General features: G+C 42.7%; 1 long non-coding RNA gene across 2 annotated transcripts in view; it reads right to left on the bottom strand.

The window, feature by feature from the left end:
- The window catches only part of LOC129030314 (uncharacterized), a 43,816-nt gene extending 21,938 nt beyond the window's left edge, over positions 1–21,878 (bottom strand). Inside the window, exons 1-3 of one of the 2 annotated variants that reach the window (XR_008500616.2) lie at positions 21,641–21,878; positions 4,496–4,574; positions 3,139–3,304 (exon numbers count right to left, since the gene is read on the bottom strand). This is a non-coding gene — a long non-coding RNA (uncharacterized LOC129030314). The remainder of the gene's footprint in view (positions 1–3,138; positions 3,305–4,495; positions 4,575–21,640) is intronic. The other variant, XR_010123198.1, reaches the window with a different exon arrangement.
- Positions 21,879–22,258: the final 380 nt, after the last annotated feature.

Below are 22,258 nucleotides of genomic sequence, written 5' to 3'. Positions count from 1 at the left end.
GGCACTTAATGTACATTTTGCTAAATGACATGACATAAAATGGAAGGCAAATTTGTCCTGTGATGATTTAGGTGTACTGAGAATATAAAGACCTGTTTTTCTGATGAAAGTAGTCAAAGTAATGTACCTTTTACACGTGATGTTGTAAGCATTTATGACAGAAAATTTCAAGAACATGAGAGTAGACAGAAGCATAGTGAACTCCTGTGTGTTTAACTCCAGCTTCAGCAACTATCAGCTTGTGTCCTGGGTGGTTGTATCTATACTTTCACAGCCCCAAAAGGATATTTTTGGGCCAAGGAAGAGAGACCTCCTTCCCTGTGGTTAGCTGAGTGTTTTTATAATATTGAATTTTGTCAAATGTTTTTTCTGCATCAAGATAATTTTTTTCCTTCTTTTTTTAATGTAATGTGTTACATTCATCGATTTTCTGAGGCTGAACCCCACTTGCATTTCTGGCATCTGTCGCACTTGTGCAGGGTGTATAATCCCTTTAACATGTTGTTGAACTTGGGTTGCTGCCTTTGTTGTTGTAGAGTTTACGAGTGTTTACATTCATAAGAGACACTGGTTGGCAGTTTTCTTTTCCTGTTGTGTCTTGTCTGGCTTTGGTGTTGGGGTAATGATGGCTTCACAAGATGGGTTAGGAAGTGTTCTCTCCTTGCGTGTATTTTGGAAGGAGAGTACTTTGTTTGAGGATTGGTATAATTATTTCAATGTTTTCTAGAACTAGCCAATAAAACCATCTGGTCCTGGCCTTTTGTTTATTGAGGAATTTTTGAAGACTGAATCGATTTCTTTACTCCTTATAGGTCTGTTCAGATTTGTATTTCTTCTTGAGTTGGGCTTGGTAATTTCTGTCCCCAGAACTCTTTCCATTTCCCCAGGACACCTAATTTGTTGGCATACAACTGTTTCCAGCATTCTCTTATGATCCTTTCAACATCTGTAAGGGTGGTAGTAATGTACCCACTTTTATTTCTGAATTTGGCTATTTACACCATCTCTCCATTTTTAGTCAATGAGCTAAGGGTTTGATAATTTTGTTTATTCAAAAAAATGTAATGTTTGGTTTTGTTGGTTCTATTTTTTTTTCTCTCATCTACTATGATGATCAGCATTTTAACCTTCAGCATCTCCACACCTCTGCTAGCTTTGGGTTTAGTTTGCTCTTTTTCTAGTAAGGTTAGGCTGTCAATTGAGATCTTTTATTTTTATTTTTATTTTACTTTAGGCCTTTTTACCTATAAATCTCCCTTTGAAGGTTGCTTTCTTTTCAGATCATAAGTTTTGGTAAACCTTGGTTTTGTTTGTATTTATCTCAAAGTCTTTTCTAATTTCCCTTGCAATTTTTTTTTCTTTTACAAATTAGTTGCTGAGGAGTGTGTTGCTTAATTTTTTGATTTATTCATTCTATTGGTGATCAGAGAAAAGGCTTTGTATGAATTCAGTCTTTTTACATTTGTCAAGGCTTGTTTCACAGACTAACATCTCTTCTATGCTGGAGAATGTTCCGTGTGCGCTTGAGATGAATGTTGGTTCAGCTGTTGGTGGGTGGGGTTTTCTGCAGGTGTCATCTAGGTCATTATCACTTCTCTGAATATTGTTCTTGTCACTACTGAAGTGACTATTGACATTTTTATGAACTCTCCTATCCATTCTGTCAATGTTTTCTTCATATAGTGTGGGTTTTTTCTGTTTGATGTATATTTGCTTTTAATTTTTCTATCTTCTAGATCAATAAACTCTTTTATCAATTATTCTTCATCTCTTGTGACCCTTTTTGACTCAAAGTCTGTTTTTCTGGTCCTGGTGCGGCCCCCCAGCTCTTTCCCCATATCTTCCTGCAGGACGACTTCTCTGCCATCCCCCTCACCCTACCTATTCCTTTGGCTCTAAAGCAAATCTTGTGATTACTAGGTCATTTTAAAAATTTTGCCAAGTTTGTACCTTAGCCAGTGAGTCTGATGCTTCTATGTTTAAAATAATTAACTACAAGAAGGATCTTCTGCCATTTTTCTATTTGTTTTCAAGTCTTTGTTGTTCACGATTCCCCTTATACAGCCTTATTTTGTATTTGATTGATGTACTCTACTCCTTTGATCCTTGACTAATTTCTCGTCTGTATACACTTTTTAGTTATTTTCTTTATGCTTACCTTTGACATTACAATTAACTTTCTAATCTTACAGCGATCTATTTTGAATTGACCCAGCATAGCTTCCAGAGCATACAGACTCTGATCCTACACAGCTCTAGAGCCAGATGTTACTGTCACAAAGGATGCCCTTGTGTGGCGTGCACCAAGTTAACAGCAATTACAGTTATTGTTTTATCCCCTCCCTGGTTTTAGTAGTAGCTGGACAGACAAGATCATGGTGGAAAGAGGTACATGTGTAAATGGTGCCAGCTCTGGACAATTCTAGCTTTATATTTTGAAACTTAATTCCAGAGAAACATTTTTACAAAGCATCACGTGGCTTTGGGTTGCGACAGAGCCACGTCTATCTAGTTCATCTCCACACTCTGGGCACCTGTATCACCGAGAGTCAAGAATGTACAGCTGCTTCTCCAGTCTCTAAAACTCTCACCTATGCCTTTCAAGTTATGTAGGAAAAGAAAAAAGGGAGTTACAAACAAAAATACAATGATGCCGGCTTTTTTTTGAAACGGAGTCTCACTCTGTCGCCCAGGCTGGAGTGCAGTGGTGCGATCTCGGCTCACTGCAACCTCCGCCCTCTGAGTTCAAGCGATTCTCCTGCCTCAGCCTCCTGAGTAGCTGGGATTACAGGCTCCTGCCACCGCGCCTGGCTAATTTTTTGTATTTTTAGTAGAAACCAGGTTTCACCATCTTCGCCAGGCTGAACTCTTGACCTTGTGATCCACCTACCTCAGACTCCCAAAGTGCTGGGATTACAGGCGTGAGCCACCGTGCCCGGTGGATGCCGGCTTTTATATTTACCTATGTGATTACTTTACCAATGTTCTTTATCTTTTTTTGTATGGCTTTGAGCTACTCTTTTATTTTTTAGCAATTTGGGAGAAACTTGCAACACACAGGATAGAATAGATCGTGCTACTGACACAAAAACTCCAAAATATTAGTGTCTTTAAAAATAAGTGTGCTCTGTCTCTTACCACATGTGCGTTGCGGGTCAGGAGGAGGCTCTGTGTGTTTTCCTCGTCAGGGCAGCGGGCTGTGGAATGCCTACCTTCAAGGGCAATACCATTGGATGAAACGCTCTGTGGATTTGCACTGTGCAACATGGCAGCCTTGAGCCACATATGGCTCTGAGCGTTTGACCTGTGACAAATGCAACCGAGAAACTGAATGTTTAATTCTATTTCATTTTAATTAATTTAAATTTAAATAGCCATATGTGGCTGGTGTCTCCCATACTGGACTGCAAAGGTCTAGAACGTGTCTGGTGTCTGTCATGAGACAAAGAACTCAGCTCTTGCTGGTTTCTTTCCAGCGATGGCAGAGTTCACTTTTCACTGGCTAAGGCAAGTCAAATGCCCTTGCACAACCTCAAGGGGGCAGAAGAGTGCAGTTTTAACAGGTGCCCAGAAGAAGGAGAACCAGAAGCATCGCTGGACATCAATGATTCTGCAAAGCAGAGAATAAACCGCAGATTGCTTAGGGGAAACCAGCTGGGTAGCGGTTTAATAGTTGGAGGAGCATGGTCAGGGCAGTAAGTGAACACAGTACCAGGGGAATTTGTAGAGAAGAAATGAGGACCCAGGGTGAGAAATTGTTCACGGCCAAAGACAGAAGTCGTTGGTCTCTTTCAACACTTCATCCTCAGGGCCTGCCTGCATGCTCAAGGGACCCTGGTTGCATGGCTGTGCAGGTGGCCCAAGCTGCCCAAGCCTTGCTCTGTCACAGAGGCAGGCCCGTCAGGCGTGTTTCCATCTCCCTGTTGAGTGACTACAAGAGAATTACCTGAGACTGGGTAATTTATTTAGCTCACTGTTCTGCAGGTTGAGAAGTTCAAGGGCCTGGCCTTGGCTCCCTGTGAGGGCTTCTGAGCTGGGTCATAACATGGTGGAGAAGGTCAGAGGAGAAGTGAACAGATGCGGAGAGGACCAAGCAGAAGGAGAATCTGCACCTTGTAACAACAGCTCCAGCGGGAGCCAGTCCAGTCTCTGAGAGTGAAGCCACACTCAATACCTCACAAAGAAGGATTCAGTCCCAGGACGTAAACACCTCCTGCCAGGATGTAAACACCTCCCACCAGGCCCCACCTCCAAACACCAACACACTGAGGATCACGTTTCACATGGAACTCGGTGGAGATGGCAAACCACGTCCAAACCACAGTCAGCTTCCTCACCTCCTGCAATGCATCCTTGGCTGAGTTTACTCAGTATACCCAGGATGCTCATGTCCACCCACCAGATCTTCCATCTCATGCACCCTCACCTTCCAGATGCAGCTGCAGTAGTCCTCACCTCCACCCACCAGATCTGCTTCCATTCCATGCACCCTCACCTTCCGGATGCAGCTGCTGTGATCACGTCCACCCGCTAGATCCTCTTCCATCCCATGCACTCTCACCTTTCAGATGCAGCTGGAAGCATGTGAAGCATAATAAATAAACTCAACTTAACCTTGTCTCTTATTACATCGAACCCCCGAGTTGGTGGTGTTAGTTGCCTAATTCTGGCTTTGGATCCCAGCTCCATTGCTTTTTTACTTGACCCTGCGTGAGTTCCTTAAGCTCCTGTGTGGCTTCAGGCAAAGCGTCTGGCCTTCCTGGGTCTTGCTTGGCACATTTGTGAGCCGAGTAAAATATACTATAAACTATTAATCCATAGGGAACAATGATCATGGTGTATTTTATTTTAGCTTTTATTTCAAAACACGATTAAGAAATACATAATTTTCCTTTAATCATTTGTTTATATCTTTTCAACTTACTTAGATTTATTCTCTATTAACTAATTTTTGTTACTACTGTAATAATCAATAATTAGAAAAATAACTTAGCCATCACTGATTACTCATGGGATTCAGGAACCCGATGATTTCCCTGAGAATCACCTTGCTGTAGGGACTGAGGGGAATTTTCCTGTTACCGAGCCTGGCCACTAGATGGATGCATGACCACCTCACTTTAGCTTTCTCGGCTTTCAGTCCTAAAAAGACTTGCAAGGATTCTGCACCTTTTCTCCCACCCCACCGCCGTCCCCCCGTTCCTTGAATGGTGAATTTCTATAACATTTGTTAACTGTTCTTTTAATAATTCTTGACCCTTTCTGTGCTTTCATTTAACCTCAAGTCTACATTATTATTCAAATTGACTCATTTGGTAAAAATATATTGGGTATCTATCACGTAGCAACAGCTTAATGCGATCCCCTGTGAAGCCGTCAAGTGCTGAAGCTGTGAAAGCTGGGGCCGGCGGATCGGGTCGGTACTGCTGCTGTGATCACTTTTAGGCCAGCGTCAGCAGAAGCCTGTGTGTTTGCAGGCAGATCTACGCTGTCTTTCAAACGCGGTGACACCGAGGTACAGCGTGGGGGACACGCGGCAGGGTTAAGCGTGTGGGGGGAGCTTGTTCGTCCTTCTTGGAAACCATGACACGGGGAAGGGGATTTAGGCCTCCTCAGTTCCACACCCCCCTCCTTTCTAGAGGCCAAGGCAGCCCTTTGATCAAGGTCACATTGCTCCTTAGAGGCAGCTCAAAAGCAGTTTCAGGAGGAGCTCTCCACGTCTTTTTAGAGACAAATCTCCTCCGTGTGAGGGTCTCTGAAGGGGCAGGGTCTGTGGGGCCAGTGAGGCTGACTTCGTGGCTGGGCCCCCACAGTACAGCCACGATGACAGGGATGGGACAGCTGCACAGAGGCCAGGGAGCCCTGGGGATGAGGGGAGGAGGAGAGGGGGCCTTGGGGTGGGAAGGTTCCTGAAGAACGTTATTCTAGGTGGGGCCTGAAATAACTCCTTCTACAGACGAAGAGGCGACAGGTGTGGGATAGAGGGTGGAGGGGGCAGACCATCGCAAGAAGACACACACCAGGACGCTGAAGTGGCTGCTGGGGTGGGTGTGTTGGGTGGTGGAGGGGCAGCAGGCGCTGGTCATGGAGATGAGGCTGGGGATTAAACAGTGGCTCTGTCACAAAGGCCTTCTATGCCATCCTTGCACGTGTGAATTCTTTTTTTCAAAATGCAATGGGAAAACTTATTTTCAATCCTAAATCTTGGTCTGTTCTATGGTTTAGAAGTTTGGAGACTTAGCAGAATATTGATTCATTATCAGTGGTAGGCTCAGGGATATATTGTGGGAATGCTTATGACCTTTATTTCTTCAGGAAAATGAAGTGAATATGAACATTATTAAATTTTTGCCAAAGGTTTTTTTGCCAAAAAAACTTTTCTCATTGAAAAGAGTTATAAATGTTTGCTTGAAAAGTATGTGTGCATTGATTGGTCATCTATAGATTAGATTGGATTTTTCAGCCCGATTTATTATATTGGTTACTTCACAAGGTCACACTGCCTTGAATATTATTTTGCCATAACAACACGAAGGGGCAAGACAAGGAAGAGGATGAGGAGGAGGAAGAGAAAGAAGAGGCGTCAACATCAACCCCCTCCGGTGTCAGCTGGTGAACGTCATCCACATGGTTGGACATTAAATATGAGCCCTTTAGGAAAAGTTAGGGACATAACTACATTATTAATACCTATGTGGGTGGGCCAAGTAAGTGACCCACATGTGATACTGGAAACTGAAAAGTGGAAGATGAAAAGAGCTTGTGTGGTGCGGAGAGGAACAGAGTCTCCATAATCAGAGTGCTTCAGGGGCTGTCATGCTGGAACATAAATTAGTACACAATTTTGATAGAAGACATTTTGAATGCATTAGAACAACTTTAGCATGGTTCCTACCATGTGCTCAGCAATTTAACAACCAGGCATTTTACCAAAAGAATAAGCATGCCAACCTAAGCAACATAATGAGACTCTGTTTCTACAAAAAATAAGAAAAAATTAGCCAGGCATGGTGGCATGCTCCTGTCGTCCCAGCTTCTCAGGAGGCTGAGGCGGGAGGATCGCTTGAACCCAGGAGGTCGAGGCTACAGTGAGTTGTGATCACACCACTGCACTCCAGCCTGGCTGACAGAGTGAGACCTTGCCTCAAAAAAAAAAAAAAAAAGCATGCACGGTGAGATTTTGTAACAGAGGCAACAATTGATCAAGTGTTTATTTAGAGAAAATATTGGAAATGAAATATTAGAAATAAACTAAATATTCAAGAACAGGCAATTATCAAAAATGTTATGGCATATGCATAAAATGAAATGTCATGAAATCATTAAGTATTATGATGAGAGAAATATGTGAAATTAATGAAACATAGTTATCGTGCCCTAATTGTTCTATATGTCACCATTCTATGGCAATACATTAAGGATGCTTTATCTTTAATTTTAGTTTTCTATATATTGAAGTATCGTTTACATAAAGCAATGACCACAAATTTCAAACATGAAGCTCAGTGGATTTTCCCCATATACACAACTGTGTGCACACTACTTGGGTATAGATACTAAACATATCTACCACAAAGGCTGATCCCTGCTCCCTCCCGGCCAGCAGCCCTGGGAGCAAACATCACCACAACCTGTTCTGAAGATTCATTTCACTTCTATTTTGAATTTCATATGAATACATATCTTATGTTATCATATGTATTATCTTGCTTCTGGCTTCTGTCAAGCAACGTTATAGCAGTGAGATTCATAGTTTTGCAGTGTAATCAGTTTGTTATATTTTCTGTTGGAACATAATATTCCATTGTGCAACATATTTATCCATTTAACTACAGCTGAACAGTTAGATTCTTTCTAGTTTTTTGGCTCTTATCAATAAAATTGCTATAAACATTTTTGTGTCTCTATTTTGGTGGGCATAGCAGTCATTTATATTGGGAGTAGTGGAACTACTAACTCACAAGTGCCTGTGTGTGTATGTGTGTATGTGTGTATGTGTGTGTGTTTCTCCATTGTAGATATCACCAAACATTTTTCCAAAGTGGTTGCACCAATTTCTATGCCCATGGATGGTGCAAAGCTGCTTATATATTTATGAGCTACATGGACATCTCTTTCGTAACACACATGCACACAGACATCGCCTTGCTTTCTCACTCTTGTATGTCTTTTCATAAATAAAAGTAAACTTTTAATCAAGTTCGATTTATTCATTCCTTCATTTATTGTTGCCATTTTCGGAGGATGAAATTATTTGTATTTTTGAAATTTTGATATATCAAACATATGGAAATGTTATAAGAATAATTTTTACAACTGTAGACAATGTGTTACCCAGACACATCAACTGGTACATTTTGCCCCATCACATTATCTATCTATCTATCTATCTACCTAATCATCTATCTATCTATCTATCTATCTATCTATTTCTGATCCTTTTGAGAGTAAGTTGTGGACATAGTGGTTCTTTAATTTTTAAATACTTCATTGTGTATTTCCTGACAGCCTGAGCACAGTTATCACTATTGGGAAATTTAATTGTAATGCAATACTATGATCGAATCCACTATCTATATACTTAATTAAGTGCTATATTATCTAGTGTCCAATTTATTAATACACAACAATACCCTTGACAGCTTCTCTTTTCAGAGTCCTGGAAGAAGACCTGGGGCAGGGTCACCTGCTGCACGTGCGGTTGTACCTGCCATCTGCTGTGTGGTTGCACCTGCCGTCCTCTCTCAGGTGGAGCAGCTCCTCGGGAGGTCTTTATCTCTCCTACCTTGACAAACTCCGAGTTCAGCCCAGTGATTTCTTCCAGCCCCCTCAGTCTGGGTTTGCTGATGCCTCCTCCACGTCCCATCCAGGTGTTGTCTGTGCAGCAGCAGCAGCACTGCCGAAGCCCCAGTGGCCTCGCCAGGCTTCCTGTTAATATCCCGGTTTAGGTGAGGCCGTCCTGCCTCCATGCTGATGCTGACTTTGATCACGTGGTTAAGGGGCCGTTGGCCAGTTTTCTCCACCAAAGTTATAACATTTCTGTTTGTAACTAATAAGTGAGTAATTCGTGGGAAGATATTTTTTGTCCTGTTTCTCTTCACTCATGATTTTCTAAACTCACCACCCATTCCTTCTATATTTACTTGCTGTCGTTCTGCTGTGAGTGAAAACTTTTCCTTCTCATTTATTTATTTAATCAGTCACTTATTAACACCATTTATTTATTTGTTTCAATTATATCAGTATAGACTTATACAGTCTTTTTTGTTTTTCCTTTTTGTAGTGACAGGTCTGGCTGGGTGCCCAGGCTGGCCTCAAACTCCTGGGCTCAAGGGATCCTCTGGCCTCCACAGTGCCACCACACCAGGCTAAACTCATGGATTTTTATCGCGTTAATTATCACAATACTTTACTACGGCCACTCAGTTTGGCTGTAAAACAGTCCCAGCTCCGGCTGATGGGAGCCTCTTTGAGCTGTTTAAGCGTCTCTGAACACGCACCCACGTTCTCTGAAGACTTTCTCACTCTCTAAGACATCAAGGCTCCCCCGCCTTGGTCTTGGACTCAGCTCGTTCTCCAGGACCCTGGTTCTCCTCAGTGGAGAATGAGACTTGGAAACCAAGCTCCGGACCCTTGGCGAGCTCGATGCTCCTGGGCCCTCTCAGTGGGCAGAGCCAGATGATACGCGTTTAGGAGGCTGAAACTTCTCCGATGTAACGTAGTCCATGCATGTCCACGTCCTCCCCAGCAGTCAGAGACAGACCACTCTCCTCAAGATACTTCCCATGTGTTAAACAAGATGGCTTCAGAATTGCTAACTCACTCCCCTGCACAAAACAGGTGACGTGTTCAGCCCTTGCTCAGTTGTGGAGACAGAATTTACACGCAGTGAGATGGTCAGTGCTTCTGTGCGTGACTCAGTGACTTCGGCAACGTGGCCGCCGACAAACCTGCATTCCCGTCAAGACACAGAGCATTTCTCTCAGCTGAGAAAGTACCACTTGGGACACTTTTATTCCTAATGAATAAGCGTTCGTAGTTCTAGTGCCCACTGATCTGAGAGTCAGAGCTTACGAGGCCGAGCTCCCTACATCATGCCGGGTGCATCCCTGCGGGCAGGTGTCAGGTGAGGCCACCGCCCACCTGCCCCAGAGGTCACTGAGTTCGTCCGCCTTTCGTTTTTTCCTCCCCAGTTCCCATTTGCCAGGTCTCTTTCAGGAGCTCCACTTTGTGAAAATTCAAAGATGCTGCTGATCTACAAGAGAACGTGGAGGCTGAGAAGCCAGCCACGGAGCTTCTGGTGTCCACACATCAGAGCCTTGCACAGTCCACCACGCAGGAAGAAGGGTCTTCTCCCCCAAACCTGTGTCCTGCGTCTCCATCCATGTCTGTCTCTTTCTGTTAATGGTTAATCTTTAAATGTTTACTTTTAAATCATATATACATTTACATAATTGAAAGCACTGATTCATTCTACAATTCTTATTTTTAAAAACACCAGAAGCTTTATAACATTCATCATTTTCTTTTTCTCACAGAAAATTCTTTTCACCATTTGCCACTTCTTTTGTTTTTTTTTAATTGAAATTGAATTCATAAAAGACACAATTATCCACTTTACAGTGTCCAGTGTCCTACAGCCACCATCTCCCTCGAGTTTCATGATTTTTCATCAGCCTAGCACACCCTGGACCCGTGACTCCATTTACCTCCTCCAGGCTCGGCACCTACTAATCTGCTTTCTGTCTCTGCAGATATGCAAAGCATCAAATGAGATGTGTCTGATCTCTTTCACTTGCCATGTTTCTGATGTTCATTTACTCTGTGGCAGGTATACTATTTAAATCTTTTTTATAACTGAACAGTATTCCTCTGTACGTATGTATCTTAATTATTCATTCATGCATCCACTAAAGAATGTGTGGGTTCTTTTACCATTTGGATATTATGAATAACGTGGCTATAATTTGGGTACATTTTTCTGTGCAGATATGTTTTCATTTATCTTAGATATATACCTAGAAGTGGGATTACTGTGTCACACGGGAATTCTGTGTTTAGCTTTTTGAGGAACCACCTCACTGTCTGCCAGTCTCTGAGTCACTCTGCATTCCAGCCAGTGAGGTATGAGGGCCCCTGCTTCTCATCAACAGTTTTATTATTATTATTATTATTATTATTGAGATGGAGTCTCACTCTGTCACCCAGGCTAGAGTGCAGTGGCGTGATCTTGGCTTACTGCAAGCTCCACCTCCCAGGTTCACGCCATTCTCCTGCCTCAGCCTCCTGAATAGCTGGGACTACAGGTGCCCACCACCATGCCTGGCTAATTTTTTTGTATTTTTGATAGAGATGGGGTTTCAGCATGTTAGCCAAGATGGTCTCAATCTCCTGACCTCATGATCCACCCCCCTCAGCCTCCCAAAGTGCTGGGATTACAGGTGTGAGCCACTGCGTCCACCTTTATTTATTAGTTTTGTTAAGGTGGAGTCTCACTCTGTCATCCAGGCTGGAGTGCAGTGGTGAGATCTCAGCTCACTGCAACCTCTGCCTCCTGGATTCAAGCAATTCTCCTGCCTCAGCATCCTGAGTAGTTGGGATTACAGGTGCCTGCCACCATGCCCAGCTAATTTTTATTATTAATTTATTTATTTTGTATTTTTAGTAGAGACAGAGTTTTGCCATGTTGGCCAGGCTGCTGTTGTATCTGACCTCAAGTGATCCGCCTGCCTTGGCCTCCCAAAGTGCTGGGATCACAGGTGTGAGCCACTGCGGCTGGGCCATGAGCCACTGTGGCTGGCCTCACTTTTATTATTATAATTAATTACTATTATTGCCATCCTGATGGTTGTAAAATGGTGTCTCATTGTGGTTTTGATTGGTATTTCCTTAACATTGAACATATTTTCATGTTCTCGTTGGCTGTTTGTATATCTTCTTCAGAGAAATGTCTATTCAAGTCCTTGGCCCATTGGTTAATTGGGTTGTCTTTTTATTTTTGAGTTGCAGGAGTCTTTTTATATATTTTGAACACTAGACCCTCTTCAAATACATAATCTGCAAACATTTTCTCCCATTCTGTGGGTTGTCTTTTCACTTTACTAATGGTGTCCTTTGATGCAAAAACCAAAAAGGTTTTAGTTTTGATAAATTTGTATTTGATTGTTTGTTTTTGTTCCTTGTGCTTTGGGCATCATGTCTAAGACAGTAAGATATTATCCAATATCTCTGTTTTTTTTTCTAAGCCTTTTATGGTTTTACCTCTCATTTCATGTCTTTGATCCATTTTGAGTTGTTTTGGTAGAAGGTGTGAGATACGGGTCTACTGTCATTCTTCTGCATCTGGATATCCTGGTGTTCCAGCAGTATCTGCTGAAGAGACTGTTCACTGTCAGGGCCGTGCTGGCCTCACGGAATGTCTCAGGAGGTGTTCCCTTCTACTCGACTCTTTGGAAGAGTTTGAGTAGGACTGGTGTTAACTCTCCTTTAAGTGTTTGCTGGAATTCACCAGTGAAGCCAGCTGGTCTGAGACTTTTATTTTGTAGTAGGTTTTTATTGTTGACTCAATCACTTTATTTGTTATAAGGCTCTTCAGATGTTGTGGTTCTTATTGAGTCAGTTTTTGTAATTTATGTGCTTCTATGAATTGCCCATTCTACCAACATTATCTCATTTGTTTGCATGTAATTCTTTACAGTTTTCTCCTGTAATCTTTCTTATTTGTGAAAAGTCAGTAGAAATACCCCCACTTTTTGTTTCTAAGTTGTAGTTGTTCTTTTATTTGCAGTAATCCAGCTAAAGGTTGCCAATTTTGTTTATCTTTTCAAATAATAAACTTATGTCTTCATTGATTCTATTCTTTTTTGTTCTGTTATTATTTCATTTATGCTCTAAACCTTATTTTCTTCTATATACTAGCTTCGCATTTAGTTTGCTCTTAGTTTTTTAGTTCTTCACAGTTTAAAGGTAGATTATGAATTTGAGATCCTCTTTTGTGGTGCAAGTATGGACAGCTATAAATTTTCCTCTCAGTGCTGCTTTTGCTGCATCACGTAAGCTTTTGTATGTCATGTTTTCATTTTTGTTAGTCTCAAAGTATTTTCTCATATGGTCTTTCCTGGAGAATGTCTCATGTGTCCTTGAGAAGAATATATAAGTTGCTGGTGGTGGTGGAGTGCTCTGTAAATGTTTGCTAGGTCTATTTGGTTTATAGTGTTGTTTAGCTCCCCTATTTCCTTATTAATCTTCTGCCTAAATGTCTTATTTATAATTGAAAGTGAGGTACTGGAGTCTTCAACTGTTATGACAGAACTCTGTTTCCTCTTGCAATCCTGCCAAATGCTTCCTGTATGTTGGGGCACTGCTGTTTGTTGTGTTTTTGTGGAGGGGTCAATTATTGGCATGTTCTACTGTATCTTCTCCTTTGAGATCTCTCTGCTTGTCTCTTAAAGCCTTTCTTTAATAGAGTTCTGTTAGCTTTCTTCTATTGCATTTTTCCCAGGGATTTTCTGGTAAACTCACCTAGGTTTCTAGCTCTTTCTTTAACTACAGACTCTCCAACTTGAACTTTCATAAAAAGCACCTAATCATCCACTTTTCTTCAAAGCTTTAGACATAAACCTCTTCCATATTGTGCTTGTGCACACATATACACACTCCTTTCTCCTCCTCACGGACAAGGAAGGTGCCCGTGAATATTAACAAATGTAAGTGGAGCCTGGGAGAAGGTGCTTAGAGGTGTTGTATGCACCAGAGGCATCTCGACTACAGCTCAGTCAGCCCAAACGACCCTGTGCAGCATTTGAAATTCCTGGACAAACTTATACCAAAATGTAGGCAAGATATGTTTCTGAAGATTGTAAGATAACTGCCATATTCCTTTTGCTTCTCAGTGCTTGCATATTTTCTACAACACAGGTACTACTATTATACTAAGAAAAAAAATCTATTTAAGCTTTAACAATAAGAAATCATCAACAATATGTAGCAGTATATTCCTACTTAAATAACCTAGGTACTGCTGAAGAACAGATATCAGTGAAGGGATATATTCTACAGGCAGGTGCAAATGGGAACTGATTTTGTATTTATGTGTCACCATCTACCAAAGAACATATAATTAGGATCCTATTATTTCTCACACTGTTCTTTTGGGCATATTCATAGTAGTAGACAAGATTGCTTTGTGTGCACTGACAGCTTCCTAAGTCAAGGAAGAGATCTTCCTAAATTGAGCAGTCAGCAGCACAAGGAAGGGAATCTGTATTATCAGAATGAAGGACGTCAGTGAGGAACCAGTGAGTGCTGTTTCTTCGAACCCAGTGGGGAAACATCACGCCTTACCCTAAGCCTTGTGCCGGAATTACGCATGTCTGAGCGCTTTGTTTGACACTGTTTGTAACTTACTTTCCTTAGCAGTGAACCACTTGCTTTCTATTTGCCTTCCTCATTTCTGAGGACCTTCTGGTGTGGAGGCTGAGTGCTGGGCTGGGAAGAGATGGTGCGTTAGTGCTGCACTGACAAGCTGCTCACTCCAGAGCAGATGGTCACTATGCCACATTAGGCAAGGTGCTTTATTTTACCCCAAATGGCCTCATTTTTATCATAAACTTGACTGTAAGTACCTTTCCAGGGTGCTGTGAGAATTAAACCAGAAGCACTCGGCACATCCAGGTCCTCAGGGCTTTCACCCATGTTCCTTGTTATTTGTAAATGAGTCTTTCACTTAGCAAGCATTTACATAGATGCCACTTCAAGGCATTGGTCTCTGTATTGATGATACAAAGATAAAGACATTGTACACTTTCTGCCCCTTAGGACATTTTCCCAGAGATTCTACAGGCTTTTTTGGAAACTTGAGTCTTCATTTCTTCAGGACAAATGCTCCCAAATGCACTAGCTGGGCTGTATCATTATTGCGTGCTTTCCAGTGTGGTTCTGCAACTTCACCTCCCCCAACCTGCTGAGTGCTCCAGTGTCTCTGCATCCTCACCAGCGTTCTCTGTTGTCACTATTTTATGTTTTTAATTTTAGCTGCTCTGATAGGTGTGTGGCCACAGCTTGTTGCACGTTTGATCTGTATTCTCCTAAAGGCTGAGGATTGGGGCATCTTTCCACACCCTGCTTGGCATCTGTGTATCCTCCTCAGTGAAATGTCTGTTAATGCTTTTTTTCCCAGTTTCTGATTGAATTTTTCTAAACTGCTGAGTTGTGAGAATTCTTTCTATGTTAAAGTTCTGCTCCTTTTTTGTTCTTTGCAAAATATTTTCTCCTAGTCTGTATCCTGTCTTTTAATCCTCTTCATATGGGCTTTTGCAGAGCAAAATGTTTAATTTTGAGGAGATCCAGTTCATTAATTTCTTGTCTTAGGAATCCTGCTTCTGGTGTCAGGTCTAAGAACTCTGCCAGGACCCGGATCCCAGAGATTCTCTCCTGTGTTGTTTTTAAAAGGCTGTATGGTTTTCAGATTTAAATTTAAGTCTTGATCCATTTACAGTTGATATATTAGGTGTGGGGTTTAAGTTGATCTTCTTTCTCTCCTTTTTCTTTTCTTTTCTTTTTTTTTTTTTTTTTTGCCTATAGATGTCCAATTGACCTATGTGTCTATCCTGTCGCAAGTACTGCAGAATTTTGATTTCTGCTGCAGCAATATAATGTTTTGAAATTGGGTAGAGTGATTCCTTCCACTTTATTCTGGTTTGTTTTATACATTTCCTTTTAGCTCAGTGAGTGAGGCCTGGCTCTTGCTTTCTTTTGATGAATATCTGTTAACCTGTTCTGGGCCAGGAACTCTGTTTACAAAAGTAAACACTGTACTCTCATTGAATATGCAGCCTGTCAGAAGAGATAGAACAAAACAGAAAGTAACAATGAAGATAAAGTTTTTTAAAATTGGAATAAATCTTAGGCAGAAGAAACGAATTGGAGTGGGTGAGAACATGGGTCCTTTTGGATAGGGCAGTCAGGTCTCCGCAAAGCCACATGTTTAACTCAGAAAAGCTGAGAAGCCACAGATACGCCAAAACACAGGGGTACAATGAGCTGGAAGCATGGACAAGCTCAGATCATGTGGGCGCTGGAGGAGGCAGTGAGGCCAGGGTGGGGCTGAGATGGGAGAAGTGGAGGCAGGAGCCAGGCTTGAGCTCAGATCATGTGGGCACTGGAGGAGGCAGTGAGGCCAGGACAGGGCTGAGATAGGGAAGTGGAGGCAGGAGCCAGGCTTGACCTCAACCCAGCCACAGATAACAGAGGAAATTGGAGCTTTCTCTGGAGATTGCATGGATGAATCATGAATTGATCTGTGCTTGAAAATCATTGCTGTTGCTTTGGGTTGCAGGGGCTAATTGTGGAAATAGGGAGGACAGAGAGAAAGAGAGTGTGGCAGTCCAGGGAGGAGATGGGTCTCCTGAGCTTGGATTGGGGCAGCGGCACAGTAAGGATGTATTTGTGATGCATCTGGGAAGAAGGGTTAGGAGGGTCTGCTGCTGGAGTGGACAAGAATGCTTTAAAACAAAGTTAAAGGGAGCTATGGAGACTTTCAGATTACAGCCGATGGACGTGCCGGTCACTGGTGCTTTAAAACAAAGTTAAAGGGAGCTATGGGGACTTTCTGATTACAGCAGAGGGACCTGCGGGTCACTGGGATGTGAGCTCTGGCCTGGGGCACAGGCATGGGTGGAGGGTGTGGCTAGGTCTGAATTTACTCAGGTTGAAATGTCTGTGAGCCCTGAAACTCCAGAGGCTCAGTTCACAGTCACTGGCGTCGTGGGTGTTAAAGTTGCTTCATCAGCACCGGTTCTACTTAAGTCCATGTTTTGTTTTGTTTTTAAATTCTGTAAAATCCTGAAAAAATATAATAAACAGCAGTGAATGCTTAAATAAGAGCCCATAGGGAGGAGATACGTGGCTCAATTTGGAGTTCATAAATGGTTCACGGAGGAAGGGAGGACGTTTGCACCTTGAGTGGGATTTTGCTGGCTTGGAAGGTGCAACACATCACAGGCTGGGTGTTCAGGCCTCACCTGGGTGTGGTTCTGCCTCTGATGAGAACCGGCTTGGGGTGTGGGTGTCAGGGAACCCCAGGACTTTGAATGGATCCCTCAAGAAGAACTATTTGATGCTGATGAACCATACAGTGACAGTTCTCAGGTCATGTGAGTTTGTCAGTATGATTGTGGCTGATGCAGGATGGTTGGGAGTGGATGGAGAAGGAGACGCTTCCTTGTGGGTGGCAGCTCCCAGGGTTACTCTCCTGCCTTTCATCATGTTGGGTTGAGGTTGGCAATATTTTTGTGTTTTACTTACTTATTTGTCCAGTGAGTCTTTTCTGATGGGCTTTCAGATTTCATGGGTTCAGTTCACCTTTGGACTGTTCCCTGTTACGTTGACCAAGAGCTGCCCATGATCCCATAAATCAACTGTGAATACTGGCTTTTGAATAAATGAGTAGGAGCAGAAAAGGTGTCTTAACCTCCCACAAACCTCCCCCTCTTCACCAAGTACCGAGATAGAAATTGCTGAAGGCACTGAGAAATTTCGGTTGCAGTTTCAAATAGTTGGGGAAATCTGTCTCGGTAAATAATGAAGAAATAATTTCCAGATCTAGTTTAGAATGGCATCATGATGGGGATATAATGTTAGAATGACAAGGCCAATCTCATGGTCTCTTTCTTTTGTGTACATCTGTAACCATAAAGTGAAAGTCGTAACAAAAATGTAACCACTGACGTGTTCCAAGAGCCTCAACAGGACAGGTGCCAGCCTTGGTGTCAAGGGGATTCTCTGGAGAATTTTAACATCGTAATTTCTATATTGATGTGATCTGCTTCCAGTAATTACTTATATGTTTTCCAAAGACACTCAGCTGCCATCTAAGTTTAAAATTGTATGTGCTTTATTCTAAGCTCTCACTTTTTAGGTTATGCTAAGAATAAGAACATGGGCATTGGCATTGCACGTCCACATGGATTTAAGGATTGATTTGCCGCTTTATTAATCATAGATCTTTGAACAGTGACGTTTCTTCCACATGCCTCAGTTTTCTATCCAATAAGTGGGGAGACATGGTACCTATCTCCTGAGGATGCTGGGGTGAAAAGCAAGACCCTGCAAGCAGCACACAGTGATCACCGGCGACGGCTAGCTCTTGTTCTTAGGAACCAAAATGCTCTATGGAAATTAAAGAACACTCACCATTTTATTTGTACCTCACAACAATCTCATGGTAGAAACACTTCTGTCTTTAGGGCCAGAGAAGGCAGGGTCCAGGCTGCTGTCAGTCCTGTAGGGTCAACTCAGAGTGTGAGCTCAGACTGCCTGGGTCCAACTCCAGGGCTTGCTCCAGGAGCCCACACACCCCTGCTGGACAGAGTCTGTCCCCCAGCCCCTCCCCAGGTGTATATATCTCTGTGTGCATGTGTGCAGGGGTGTAGTGTGTGTGTGTATGTGTGTGCATGTGTGTACATGTGTGTGGGAGTGCTTGTGCATGTCTGTACATATGCATTCCTGTGTGCATGTCTGTACATGTGTGTGCCTGTGTATATATACCTGTGTGTGCAGGGGTGTAGGGATGCAGTGAATGTGTGTATGTGTGTGCATGTGTATTTACCTGTGTGTGCTTGTGTGCATGTCTGTATATGTGTGTGCATGTGTGTATATGCCAGTGTGTGCATGTGTGCAGGGGTATAGTGCACATGTTTATGTGTGTACATGTGTATGGAAGTGTTTATGCATGTCTGTGCCTGTGTGTGCATGTGTGTACATGTATGCATTGTATATATGCCCATGTGTGCATGTGTGCAGTGGTGTAGTGCATATGAGTATGTATGTGTATGTGTGTTTGTGCATGTCTGTACCTGTGTGTGCATGTGTGTATATACCTGTGTGTGCATGTGTGTATATACCTGTGTGTATGTGTGTATATATCTCTGTGTACGTGTGTATATATACCTGTGTATGCACGTGTGTATATACCTGTGTGGGCATGTGTGTATATACCTGTGTGTGTGTGTATATACCTGTGTGTGTGTATGTGTGTATACCTGTGTGTGCATGTGTGTATATACCTGTGTATGTGTATATACCTGTGTGTGTATATATACCTGTGTGTGCGTGTGTGTATATACCTGTGTGTGTATATATACCTGTGTGTGTGTGTGTCTACCTGTGTGTACATATATACCTGGGTGTGTGTGTGTGTCTACCTGTGTGTACGTATATACCTGGGTGTGTGTGTGTACATACCTGTGTGTACATGTGTATATACCTGTGTGTGCATGTGTGTATACCTGTGTGTGCGTGTGTGTATATACCTGTGTGTACATGTGTATATACCTGTGTGTGCATGTGTGTATACCTGTGTGTGCGTGTGTGTATATACCTGTGTGTATATACCTGTGTGTGTGTATATACCTGTGTGTGTATATACACCTGTGTGTGCGTGTGTATATACACCAGTGTGTACGTGTGTATATACCTGTGTGTGCATGTGTGCAAGGGAGTTGTGTGTGTATGTCTGTATATGTGTGTGCATGTGCGTGTGTTTTTTGTGGCCATCTGTAAGGTTTGTGGGCCAAGCCTGGGTGAAAGCCCGAGAGGGAGTGGGGTTTCCTCTTTGGGACTACGTCTTCAGGATGGCAGAGTCTGGCAAAGTTTCCCGTGGGTTCATCTATATTTATTACGCATAGGAAAGTACTCGGGCAGAGCGTCACAGGGAGATGTCAGATAACTCAGAACCTTCACTCCTCACAAAGAACCCAAACTCTCCTTCAACTGTGTCCATTGCCTTTTTATTTTACGTTTGTAAGGATTCATGAACTTAACAACAAAAAAAGACAATAAAAGATGATTCAACATTTGAAGGCGTTTTGAATTTGTGTGCTATGGCATAGCAAAAAGGTAGTTTTAAGAGTATCCAAAGAGGCAGACAGTGCTCCAGATTTATTTGGATGGAAAATAGAACACACTTGATTTGATTTCAAAATGTAATTTTCTGTCCATAAAGACAGCTGGCACCAGAATGAGTTCTAGAAAGTGACTGTGAGGGGGTCTGGTCAGAGGGTGAAGTGATTTGTAAAGGAGAGGGAAACAGTGATGGCAAATGTGAGCTTTCTGTATCTGTAACAGAAGGATGCGATTGGATTGTTAAATTTGCAGTGAATAGGGATGTAAATACGTTTTTATAATGACAATCGACGGGGGGCAGAGGCTTGCTAAATTGAAGTTCATTTCTTTGGACAATCAGGGACCTTCTGAGGAGACTTCTTCAGAGCCCTTCCAAGCCTATGATTACATAATGTGAAAATAACGGCCGTTGATGGGAAAACCGTGGATTTAATGACAGGCAATTGTCTGTCTCTGCTGTCTTTTGCAAAGGCGATGGTTTTCTCTTTCCTGGAGGAAGGAAGCGAGGGCCGGTCTTTGCATTGACTCAGGCCCTTTGAGGTGTGCAGGGGGCTCCTCACCATCCACAGCAGGAGGAACTACCACGGATGTAAAAGCCTGCTTCTCACAAAAATTACACCCTATTTTACAAGTGTATACTTAAAATGTCAGTTAACTGAACTCTGTGGAGAGCTTGGACAGATAAACAGAAGAATTTGACCCACACTTTCAGGCAGGGAAACAAGAGGCTTAATTTTCTTTTTTCTATGTCTGTTCAGTTTTAAAGAGAAATTATTTTTTCCTCAAACTGCTATGAAACCTAATGTGAAGGCATTTAAAAAAATTGTATCTGTTATTGGATTTGATATACAATTCTGCTTACTCTATAAGAACACAAAGAAATCTAAAGAACCTAAAGAACTCTAGGCCTGGCGCGGTGGTTCACGCCTGTAATCCCAGCACTTTGGGAAGCCGAGACAGGCGGATCACGAGGTCAGGAGATCCAGACCATCCTGGCTAACACGGTGAAACCCCGTCTCTACTAAAAAAAAACACACACACACAAAATTAGCCAGGCGTTGTGGCCGGCACCTGTAGTCCCAGCTACTCGGGAGGCTGAGGCAAGAGAATGGCGTGAACCCGGGAGGCGGAGCTTGCTGAGATCACGCCACTGCACTCCAGCCTGGGCGACAGAGCGAGACTCTGTCTCAAAAAAAAAAAAAAAGGAACCTAAAGAATTCTAAAGAGAAAAGGACCGCCTTTGCAAAAGGCAGCACAGACATAAAATTGCCTGTCATTAAAGGCACGGATTTTCCATCAACGGCCATTATTTTCACATTATAGAGTCATAGGCTTGGAAGGTGTCTGACGCAGTTTCCTCAGAAAGTTCCTGACTTTCCCTAGAAATGAACTTATTCGACTTTGCAATTTATATTTGCATAAAAATTTCTACAGCCATTCAATTTGCAAAATATATGTATCTATCAACTGTAAAATAGTTCTTAAGTGTATTCTTTTTGGGTATTTGAATCTGTTGCATATACGGTTTTATGTCTCAGTACAAATCCATCATTCCAATATTAGTCTTCAGCTTTAATTATTCAACTGTGGAATTCTGATCACTGATTTCTCCGAGGAAGCTTTAAAAGTGAATAGTCCATCTTTAATTGTATAATATTTCTTCCAAATAATAGAATTTATGTGACTAGAATCTCCCCATCAAGTTTTAGACACGTACGAATGACGCACATTTACTCACAAGTTAATAGCACGGCCATTGGCAGGAAACATGGAGCCGCCGTCAGGCCTCGGCGTAGCTGGATGGCGGTGTCCCGGAGAAGTTGCAGGGATGTGGCTGAGCCCAGCTCCCGGCCACAGAAGTGGGTGTTCCTGAGCCCGGGGAGCCCCCAGACAGTGCAAGATGTTAGGGTGGTCTGTGGGCTAAAGCCACTCCCGTTGCCAACTGCGGCTCCAGATCATGCCCCACCCCTCACTGTGATGGGATAGGCTGGCAGGTCATGCCCCACCCCTCACTGTGATGGGATAGGCTGGCAGGTCATGTCCCGCCCCTCACCGTGATGGGATAGGCTGGGGCCCTTCATGATGGACGGAACATACATTTCCGGACCCCAGAATCACTCAGCAAAGGTAAGTCAAGCTGGAAACTGCGTCAGGCAAACCTGCTTCCCGTTTTATTTCTAAATAAAATAGCTACAAAGATTAAAAAAAAAACCCCTACATACCTCTCACAATTTGCCTACTAGGAAGTCCCTTGAGGAATGTCCCCCTCCCCGTGTGGAGTTGTCCGGACCGAACCAATGTTCCTCTTACACATATGGATCGATGCCTCACGTCTCCCTAACGTGTAAAACTGAGC

The sequence above is a fragment of the Pongo pygmaeus genome, chromosome 12 (assembly GCF_028885625.2).
Source record: "Pongo pygmaeus isolate AG05252 chromosome 12, NHGRI_mPonPyg2-v2.0_pri, whole genome shotgun sequence".
NCBI lineage: Eukaryota > Metazoa > Chordata > Mammalia > Primates > Hominidae > Pongo > Pongo pygmaeus.
The sequence above is the reverse complement of the archived record's forward strand: the minus strand, read 5'-3'. Positions and strand labels throughout refer to the sequence as shown.